Source organism: Alosa pseudoharengus, unplaced genomic scaffold (genome assembly GCF_046254945.1).
Source record: "Alosa pseudoharengus isolate Yale_2024_CS ecotype anadromous, Long Island Sound unplaced genomic scaffold, YU_APseudo_1.1 YU_APseudo_1.1_scf_7, whole genome shotgun sequence".
NCBI classification, from domain to species: Eukaryota; Metazoa; Chordata; class Actinopteri; order Clupeiformes; family Clupeidae; genus Alosa; species Alosa pseudoharengus.
This window is the reverse complement of record NW_027468859.1, coordinates 6978348-6988787: the sequence shown is the minus strand read 5'-3', so window position 1 is coordinate 6988787 and position 10440 is coordinate 6978348. Positions and strand designations below refer to the sequence as shown.

The 10440-nt window shown below is 40.8% G+C and overlaps 1 long non-coding RNA gene across 1 annotated transcript; it reads right to left on the bottom strand.

The window, feature by feature from the left end:
* Nucleotides 1–9008: 9008 nt before the first annotated feature.
* Nucleotides 9009–10129, bottom strand: LOC143110142 (uncharacterized). The gene is made up of 4 exons (XR_012984076.1): nucleotides 9837–10129; nucleotides 9608–9707; nucleotides 9229–9297; nucleotides 9009–9109 (listed from the first exon to the last, which is right to left on the bottom strand). It is a non-coding gene; the product is annotated as an uncharacterized LOC143110142 (long non-coding RNA).
* Between the last annotated feature and the right edge of the window lie 311 nt (nucleotides 10130–10440).

Sequence of the window (10440 nt, the reverse complement as noted above, 5' to 3'; positions counted from 1 at the left end):
TTTCTTTGTGCATGTTGATTAACTAATGACAGCCTACTATTGTCTGCTCCACATTTAATGATGAAATATTGCTGAGTGTTGATGAAATGGTGGCACAGGCCTATCGGTTGTACTGACTCCTTCACATTTTCATGACCTAGCCTAATTATATAGATATTGTAGTACTTTTTTATATCAGTCTTTGAAAACTGAAAAAAATTTCAATGTCAAAAAATCATTTTCGAGAATGAGGATTAAATACTGGACATAGACTAAATATTGCTGTTTTTCCTTTGTCTCCCTCACATTTTCATCTGTTCTTACGACTAGTAAACAAAACCATATGATTTACTTAATGTTATACAAGAACAGAATAGAATTGAACAGAATTGAGTTCAGACTTGAGTTCGGTATTTTGGGTCCGGCCCTCCTCAACAGTCCCAGTTTGTCATGTGGCCCCTTGGGGAAATTAGTTGCCCACCCCTGCCCTAGGGGCTTGGTAGGTCCCTCCTCTCTTGTGTCTGTGAAGAGAAATGGACATTTCAGCGAACCCACCCTCTCCAGTGCATAATTCAAATATCTTCCCATGGTGTCCATTATTCGGGTCAGGGTGGTTCGCTGAAGACAGCATCTAAATAGGAAACAACAAACCATTATTGTCAAAAACTGGTGAAAAAGCCTGTGGACATTCTCTGGGATTTGAATCAGGGATATTCCGATCACTGAACTTCCTAATAACGTCCATCAGTCACACTGTGTGAAGTAAGCGGCGCCAGATAATGTCTAATAAGGGCTCTGGCGGTGCCCTAATTAGCAAGTTCATAGCTAGCTAATGTTACGTGGTTTCTAAACTAAAACATTTTTTGTCACATACAGCAAACATCACCTCATCATCCGCTAGTTGCCTGTCCCCTCAATACCATGTAAAAAAAATGTGGTCTCTGTGGACAGCCCAGGCTCCAAAAACGGCCTGGTCTAGTCTGGACCATGAAACATAACAAACTGTTCTAGCCAGGGGAGGGAGGGGCGAGCTAGCTCTCGGTTTTGTTTGAACATCAACAGAAGTGACGTTACCCAACATCTCTTGGAGCACCTGTAATGCAAACTACTCAGCTTGTGTGACAAATAAAAGCAAACCTACACTAGCAGCCTCGAAGTCAGGTGCCATAGTTAGAAGTAAAGCAGATGTGTATACACAACCATAATAAAGTTTGGGGTACACTTACAAATGTCCGGTGCATTTCTTTTGATAAAGAGGACCTTTTTTAAAGGCCGTGTTGCAGGGTTCATTTTCCAACGAATTTGCACAATTTGCTTATTGGTAATAAACATTTAAACTGTTATCCATTGTATTTGATGTTGTTGGGTATCACAAAACAGAATATAATACGAAAAAGCAGGTACTATTTCACAGCGGTTTGAAGTGATTCTCCTTTCCCCCACAATGCATTGCATTACGTCACCTTGGGGAGGCTACAGACCAAAGCCCACCTTAAGACCCTTGAGAGTAAGGAGAGAGGAGTAAAGAGACGAGTAAGGGAGTGTTCAGCAGTAAATAGCGCAGATTATAGATAAATAGATATAGATAGCCTAGATAGATATATAGACAGGTAGATAGATAGCTAGATAGATCATGTCATCTGCTGGTCGCGGGGTGAGCTCGACCAGCGGCCAAAACCACTGATCTATAAAGAACACTGGATAGACTATCCCATTGTTGCCGCCCCATCAACAATGAAGCCAATGGAATCGGAACACCGCCGCCATATTGGGACCACTGCACTGTAGAAAATGATAGGCTTACAGTAGAAATGCATGAAAAAAGTGAGGCAACTTAATTACTCGAAAATATTAGGGGGGAAATATAAACCTATTATTTTTAAATATATAGTCTTTAAAAAATCATGGGCATTTACTTAAATTATTCATCTATACTAAAATGTGTAAAATATCTCAATACAATTAACGTAGCCTATTCAAAGGAAATTTCACTCCGGAGGGCTGTTTTAAGGTCGAAAGGTGAAACAGCATATTGCTCGACGTCAGTAGCCTATGCCTCGATCTAAATGTAGGTTGCAGAACGTTACAAATGAACATTACAACCTCACATTTGGTGCTTAATAGGCTATGCTGTTACGGCTTCGTGTTTTCCCCTTACAGTGTGACAGAGTGGCATATTACCCGACATTACCTTATCCATAGGCTACATTTTTAAATAGTGAAAACACCGTTATAATCACCCACTTTCGATATTGGCGCTTAGGCTACAGTCGGTAGGCCTATCTTTAGTTTTAACTTGACGTGAAGTCATAATCCCATAGCTCGAATCTGCCCATTTCTTTCCAACTTAACCAAGTCATCCCAAACATTTGCACAGACATATATTGTCGAGCACGTAGCAGAGTTTATATTCTCCTGCTGTCTCGATTCGTTTGTAGGCTAATAGAGTAGGCCTATATGTTCTCTACTAATCAAAACTGCAGGTGTCTATACCAGTGGTTCCCAAACTTTTAATAGGCATGTACCCCCTGAGACATTATGAAGTTTTTTTTAAATTGTTTTATTAATATTTATTTTGATCAATTTTGTCGAGAATAGTGAATAGGATCATAAACATATGATACAAATCTCATCAATAGTCTACAAATGTGCTGAATATAATGATTTTAAATAGATCTGCACCTAGGCTATCTCACACACACTCGTCTTGTTGAATGCAGTGATCTTATCGGCTAGGTGCTTGTCTTTGCCTTGTAACTGGAGATTTAACTCATTGAGCTTTCCAAATATATCGCTAAGATAGGCCAGCTTCGTCAAGAAATGTTCATTAGTGAACGTGCTTGCAGATTCAAACATGCGCTAATTCCTCCAAGAAGAGGCGACTCGGAGCTCAAACACGCGACAGCACTTTACCTCGGGAAAGCCACCTTGCCTCGATGTGAAACAGTAGCCTACAGCCTTTTGGTCAGCTCCCATCTCCTCTCAAAGTGCGGAGAATAGACACGCTTTTAAGGGTCGGGTCTTGATGAAATTCACCACTCTCACAACCTCGTTCAAAATCTCATTCAGGTCGGGACTAACTAAGCTGCCTTGACACGAGCGCTTCCCTATGAATAACACAGTGCGTCCATTGCGCATCAGGTGCTACCTGGGCCTAGGCTACAGATAAAAAATAAATAAAAAAAAACTCACGTCAGTTCGCGCCCCACCTGGCATGTCTCCGCGACCCACAGTTTGAGAAACGCCGTTTTACCCTCCATGTCTCCACTCTCGAATATTTTGTTAATGCGGAGAAAATACGTTTTTAATGTGGGGTAGGCTACGCGTACCCCAGTTTGACAACCGTGGGTCTATACTAGCTGCCATTGAAACGTTCTTTCTCAACAGTGAGTTGTTAAATTATGTCTTGACTCTTTATAAACAAACCTCAAATCAAAAGTGAAATGTGGAGTCAGTTCTTTATAGGCGTGATGTGATGACAAGGCCGTTCTCTATTCACTCTACGCACGCAGCACAGCCTACCAGGAGAAACAACAATTCATATCAATTAATATTAATTAATTAATTATCAAATAATATTAGGCCTATAGATCAGTCCTACAGTACAATTGCAAGCGACCATATGCCACAGCGGGCACAGGTTATTAACGTCCTCATTCTCCTACCTTAAAACTTTATGATATCCTCGAACTCGTCTGCTGCCCAAACATTAAGCCATGAACCGTTCTCTGCCTCCTTTTTTGTATTTTCTATCCTCCGTTAATGTTCTTTTTTTCTAGCTACCAGATTTGTTAACAGACATTTCCCCCTAGTTTAGCCTACCGAGAACATCTCTTGATCTCACTTGATACTTGCAGACAGGGTTGCCAGATTGGGCGGTTTCCCGCCCAATTGGGCGGTTTTGCAATCTATTTTGCGGGCAAAAATGGGTTTGGGCGGGTGTATAAAAATTGGGCTGGTTTCGGATCAGTTCGGCGGGTTTTTGTAGCCGAAACACATAGGCACTTCAGACCCTTCCAGCGACCCTCTCTGGTCAGCAGGCAGCAGTCTCTCACTCACTCACTCACTCACTCACACACCCTCTGGCTGACGTGCCCCCTAAACTCACAACAGACACTCTCAGCTGACGTCACCTTATGTATCGAAACATGCATTCTAGCTATAAATGGCATAGTGCATGGTATTTCCATAACCGCGAGATATGCGCTTCACAATGACGGCAATTAGTTGTTAGATATTCATAGCAGACAGTAAAGCCCAGCAGTAATTTATCTAAAATAACACATATTAAGTACCATTCATGATGTCAAATATTGAAGTTGTGGGAAGTTTAAGCTGTTCTTTCGTCCCCCATGTCGTTTCATTTATCCCGGCCAGGAGGGACGAATTAAACAAAACGCACGTTCGATTTCTCCTTAAATAACTCCTGAATGGTTTTGTTCAGACCTGAAAATGCAACTGTATTTGACAGAGGACAGATGTAGGTTGCTTGTGACAAAATATTAGCTTTCAGTGTTTTACGATGTCTTTGTAAATTACGTTTAATTAAAAAGTGTTTCAGTCTGGTTCTCCCCTACTACAGCGCAGACCGCCCTTCAAACACACAGCTCGCGGGGTTTTCAAATTTAGCTAGCTGACTGACAATATCAATATGCCAAAGTGGGCAAAGATCATTTTCTCATTACAGTCAATCTCTTCATGAGGGTGCACACTGCTGAAAGATTAGACAGGATGGACTTTCCCCTTCTTTCAGGGTTGATGGATGTACGCACAGGTCTTGCGCGAATGGCTTGACATAGCCCATGTTCCGTCCAGCCCGACAGTTGTTGAGGAAGTTTGACAAAGCCTACTAGAACTTTTTAATTATTTTTAGGCCTAATAACAATTGCTCAAAGCAATTTTCACGAAGGGCCTAGGCCAGGGGTCGGGAACCTTTTTTGCCTGGAGAGCCACTTTTACCAATTTTTTTTTTTTTTTATCTCAGAAGAGCCACATAAAGACAGTTAAAAGAAAAAGTTTAGATATTTAACGCACATTTACTTTCATTCAACAGAGGATTTTTAAATACATTTTCTACTAGTTTTAAAAGTAATGTGCAAGTAACTTGAAATGTAAAGTGGAATGACAGAAGTATAGGCCTTAGGCTTCCCATGTAGGCTAAACACCACCCCCTAATTTCCCAGTGTTCTTTTGGTATGCAAAGTAACATCATAGTTAACAACACTCAATTTTCATGACATGACATGTCATTGGCGAAATTGAACATTAGGCCTACTGTACCAGAGATTAGATTTGGTGATGGCCTTGGAGTCTGGCTGGCTCATATTCAGTGAGGTGAAGTTTCATGCAAGAATTGAGGCTGTCATCATTTAAGGACAACTCCACGCAAAACTGTCATATATCCATAACGCCAACTAAAACCATGGCATTGTGTTGGTTTTAGTTGGCGTTATGACAGTTTTGCGCGGAATTGCCCTTAAACGTGAGCGCAGGTTTGTCTTTATATTTTTCATATGTGAGAAAGATTTCTCATATGCAAGTGGAACTGAACAGGGTTAACACAGCAATACTAACTCGTTGCAGTGTGCGATATATAACGGGCAGTTAATTTCGCGTTTTCAGAATCGGTCTTCGGATGGAAACTTTTCCATTTCAGCCCGCTTGTGTTCGCGCTCGCAAGCTGTGGTCACTGACGTTTCCTTTTTGGCTTTCTTATCTAGCCTACAGCAAGCGCACACATCAACAATAACAATTAAAGTGTTCTCGTTCATCTTTTTTTCTCTTCGCCATTTTCTTTGTTTTGGATACAACCGTTAGCTACAGTAGCTGAATTTTTAAGTAAAGCATCAGCGGATGGAATGTTATCTCGGCACAGCATTGTCCAATAAAAAAACGCGTTTTTGTACAGTACATCAACGTAACCCTGAACTTCAGCGGTAGAGAACAGACATGGGATGGATTAAACTGCGTGAACATATATTATATTTCGAACACTATTTTAACATTTTGATTTCAGTAGGTCCATTTTTAATTTAATACAGTAGCAAAATTATTCATGACTTATTGAGTAAACAAATGGCAGGTTTGTCCGAGAGCCAGATGCAGTTCCCAAAAGAGCCATATGTGGCTCGCGAGCCATAGGTTCCCGACCCCTGGCCTAGGCCATAGACCTATGTTTTTTGTGTAGAGATGGCCCGCCATGCATGAACGTTCTGCTTCTGCATGAGCGCACTGACACCCCTGTTTGTTCAACGCGACTTTCATGAAAACTCTAGGTTTAACTGCCTGTCAGGTAGGCCTACTAATTGTTCTAAATTACAGGTGTCAAACTCAAGTTTGCCTTTAGCCTATATCTGGCGTATGAAAATATTTTTTGCGTGTATAGAGTTGCCATGCATGAACGCACTGCTTCTGCAAAGAGCGCACTGACACTGTCCTAAATAGCCTATGTTCAGCGCGATTTTCATGAAAACTCTAGGCCTAACTGCCTGTCTCAGGGAATAGATAGCGCCTATGTATTAATTAATTGTTCTAAATCACAGGTGTCAGACTCAAGTTTAACTCAAGCCTTTAGCCTACATTTGGCGTAGGCCTATGAAAATATTTTTTGTGTAGCCTAGAGTTGGCCCACCAGTTATGAACGCACTGCCTCTGCAAAGAGTCGACACCCCTGTTCTATAATCAATGCGATTTCATCTAATGTTATACATGAATATGCATGTCATGTTGCTATTATAAATAATTGAAATGTTGTGCGTTAGGCTATTTTGTATGTTCATATATCCACTCAATGTTTTTATGTTAGGCTAGCCTACTGAATGCTTTTGTTCCAAGCGTCTATTGACACAAACAGACTCATTGATAGTCTACGTTTATTGCATTATTTTCCGTAACATAAGCTTATAGAAGAATAGTCTGACTGAGGTCCGTGTAGCCTACTTTTGCGTTCATTTGATTGAATATTGTTTCTGAAATTGGATAGGCTAAGTCGAAAAATGGGTAATTTTAAAGCTTGTTAATGATTTCAATGTGCTTAAATGAGAAACAAGCAAAAGCAAATTTGGGCGGTTTTTTGTGCATTCTCGCGGTTTTTGACGAGGTTTTGGGCTGGAAAACCTTGCTGGCATCTGGCAACACTGCTTGCAGATGGGCTAACGTAGCCTAGGCTACTAGCCTATTCCCCACTGGGGATGGGAAACTTTTGATACATTTTTTTAAATAAATCGTTATCAGCCATCTGTAACAAGCAACGTGCTGCTTGCGAGAGCTGGCCTTGCACGCATCTTCTCTGATCTGAATAGGCCTAATCATAGGCTATGATGGACACTGCAATCAATGACAATCATGTTTTCAATTTAATAAAATTGATTACGAAATCATACTGCAAAATAAGGCTATATCACCCGGGGAAAGAATGCAGGCAGAAAAGCGACGGGACTACGTCCGGAAGAAGTTGATAATTGTTCAAAACCCCAATGTAGGCTAGCCTATGATATGACAAAACTATTTGTATTTGTAAGAGCTATTGCATACTGAAATATAGATATGGGCCTATTAACATTGTTTGTCTCCCCCCTCCATGCTAGGTCGATCGCACAAATAAAAAAAATTGTGAAAAAACCTATAGAAATAAATAGGATACTGGTCTCTTTGAATGGAGACCTCTGTCTGTTTTATATACATGATTATAGCATTATTCATATTATTATCACGCCCACTAAACTTCTTCCAGACAGGCTACATTGACAACATTAAAAGCCTACAGTGATTTTCTCCGTGGGTGCAGCACACAGTAGCCTATAGCTAGATCATTTTGGTGAGGTTTCAGAACGGAGCAGCGTAGTTCGGACTCGCAAGTGGTCCCAATATGGCCGCCGCGCCGATTTCACGGAGGCTTCAGGTTTGTGACGTAGTTGCGCTATCCAGTGTTCTTTATAGATCAGTGGGCCAAAACGCACTCGCTTCCCCAGTTACAGCAGCTCTCCACCGCAGTTTCCATCGGGATGGCACAGCCCACACAAGCACCTGCCAAACTGCGACTTGCCCTTATTATCTCCCTCTTTGGTAAGCCATACTCTGACGATGTCAATGACAATCAATCACGAGGAGTAGTTATCGAAAATATTCATGCTGAAGACGCGACCAGCCTAATCGGCAGCGGTTTGCAACAACAGGGGTGGCTCACAGGTGGGACTGGAAAGTTAGCCCATAGCACTAGCTAGCCATCATGATGCTTTAAAATCTGATCTTCTGACTAAGTTTACCCAGTAGCCTACTTATCTGAACTAACGACATGATCACCATCACTAGATATAAAGAAAATGTTGACTTCCACTCAGTGCTGTTCACTGACAGTAACAAAAAAAGGGTCATAATGATATATAAGCATAATGCATTGAACTGAATAGGCGCATTATGTAGCCTCATAACGAGACCTCTCAAATTCAGAAAATTGCTTAATTAAACAAGAAGACATTGTTATCTTTGTTAGACCATAGGGTAGTTGTCATATAAATGCTGTAACAAAATTTGAAGTGTAAATATACAAACTTTATGTTGAACGTGTAACCGCGACCGTTTCCCATAGGAATGAATGTAAAACATACCCTCCAAAACGAGACCTCCCCAAATTCAGAAAAAAAATACTTAATTGATATCAGGCAACGTTATTACCATTGGTCGATCTAGCTGTGATATAAATGCTGTGATGAAATTTGAAGTGTAAATATACAAACTTTATGTTAAAAGTGTAACCGCGATGTCCATTGGAATGCATTGAAATGACTGAAGCGCAGATCATGTAGCCCCCAACGTGACGTCATCACCGAATTGCGTAAAAAAACCCTGCTAATGCTAAAAACAACAAAAACTGGCACCATTTGGAGACATTTTTAAAAATGATATACATATAGAGTGCTTTATGTACCCATTAATCAACAGTGGTGGTTAACCTGCAACACGGGCTTTAAAGTGACCCAACACGTCTAAGCAGCAGTATGTCTGTGTGATATCATACCTAATTGCAACATTGCATGCAGCAGCTCTTGCCTTCTTGCTTACACCACCTTTCCTCCCCCATCTGACTTGCAATAGCAGCTTCTGGCTCCAGGCTGGGACTGCTGGATAGCACCTAAAAAATAAAACAGCAATTGCCATACATTTTGTTACTGTTGATAAAGGTCAAAATCATAGCATCAAAAAAATAAGTAAGGTAAGTCAATCAGGTGTACCAACAAAAATTATAATTACCTTCTGAAGGCACCCTTGCCACCATCGCCGTCTATGTTAAGTCTTGATATCAGTTTACTTGTGAGGGCTCTGCCAGTAAAATATGAGTAAAAGATAAGATTAAACAAAATTATGTATCCTGTACAAAAAATGTAATTGCTGTACAATTACAGAAATATTGATTATGATCAGTTTGGCAGATATTCACCACCAACACAATGGTAAAGTGGCTAAATTGCTAAATTCAAGACTATTTTAAGTAGCTGCAATAATCCTGATTAGTTTCTGTATTAATGCATTACATAGCACATATGTCAAGCAAATTAGAGCATGCACAATAACATAACCCATAGCCCTATTCATGGAACAAAAAAAATGCATTCAAAACACAAACACTTACACCACGTTGAAGGCAGCAGCCATGGCTATCAGACATCATCAAGTAGCAGGTAGTGCCATCCAGACGGACTGACATTGCCCTGGATAGTTGATGGAGCCCACTACACAGTCATAACAACAGACAGACACATGAAAAGAGGGGATAAACTAAACACAGTTACAGACACAAATACATGCTTACACATTATAATGCTATATGCAATTCTACGTGTGTTTGTGTGTGTGTCTACCTGGTGAGTGAACTCTCTTGCGGGCTTGGAACTTCTTCAGTATGGAAGTGGCACACATTTGGAATATTCCAGAATGCACTCAGAGTTCTCAGGGCAGCAGTCCTCACAACACACCGACTGCAAACAGAGGGAACACATGGAGACTAAGATCAATAAGTTCCAAAACACACAGAACATGAAAAGACCATCACTGAAGCACTACTTCACTCACATGCATCTTAAATAAACACATGCCTCAGTGCAAGTCAGGTACATCAAACAAGGGCCAAATAAGGGCTAAGAAATGAAAAACATGTAACACTACCCTTCACAAACTAAAGATCCCTTTACTTGTTGGCATGCCCACCCATCATACTTGCCCCCATTCACATCTATTATATGACAGGTCTGTTAATGAACATGGCTATTAGGGCTGGGCGATATATCGGTATTACGACTACGACCGATATATTTTTGAAAACGATATGTAGTTGAGACAATATCGTAATACCGGTATTATGTCAAATAATGGGCCATTTTATCAAAGCCACTTGCTCTTCTGTGTTCAGACCATTCAGATAGCCGCAGCTCTGCTCAACTGCGCCCCTTGCGTGTGCACGTTCTC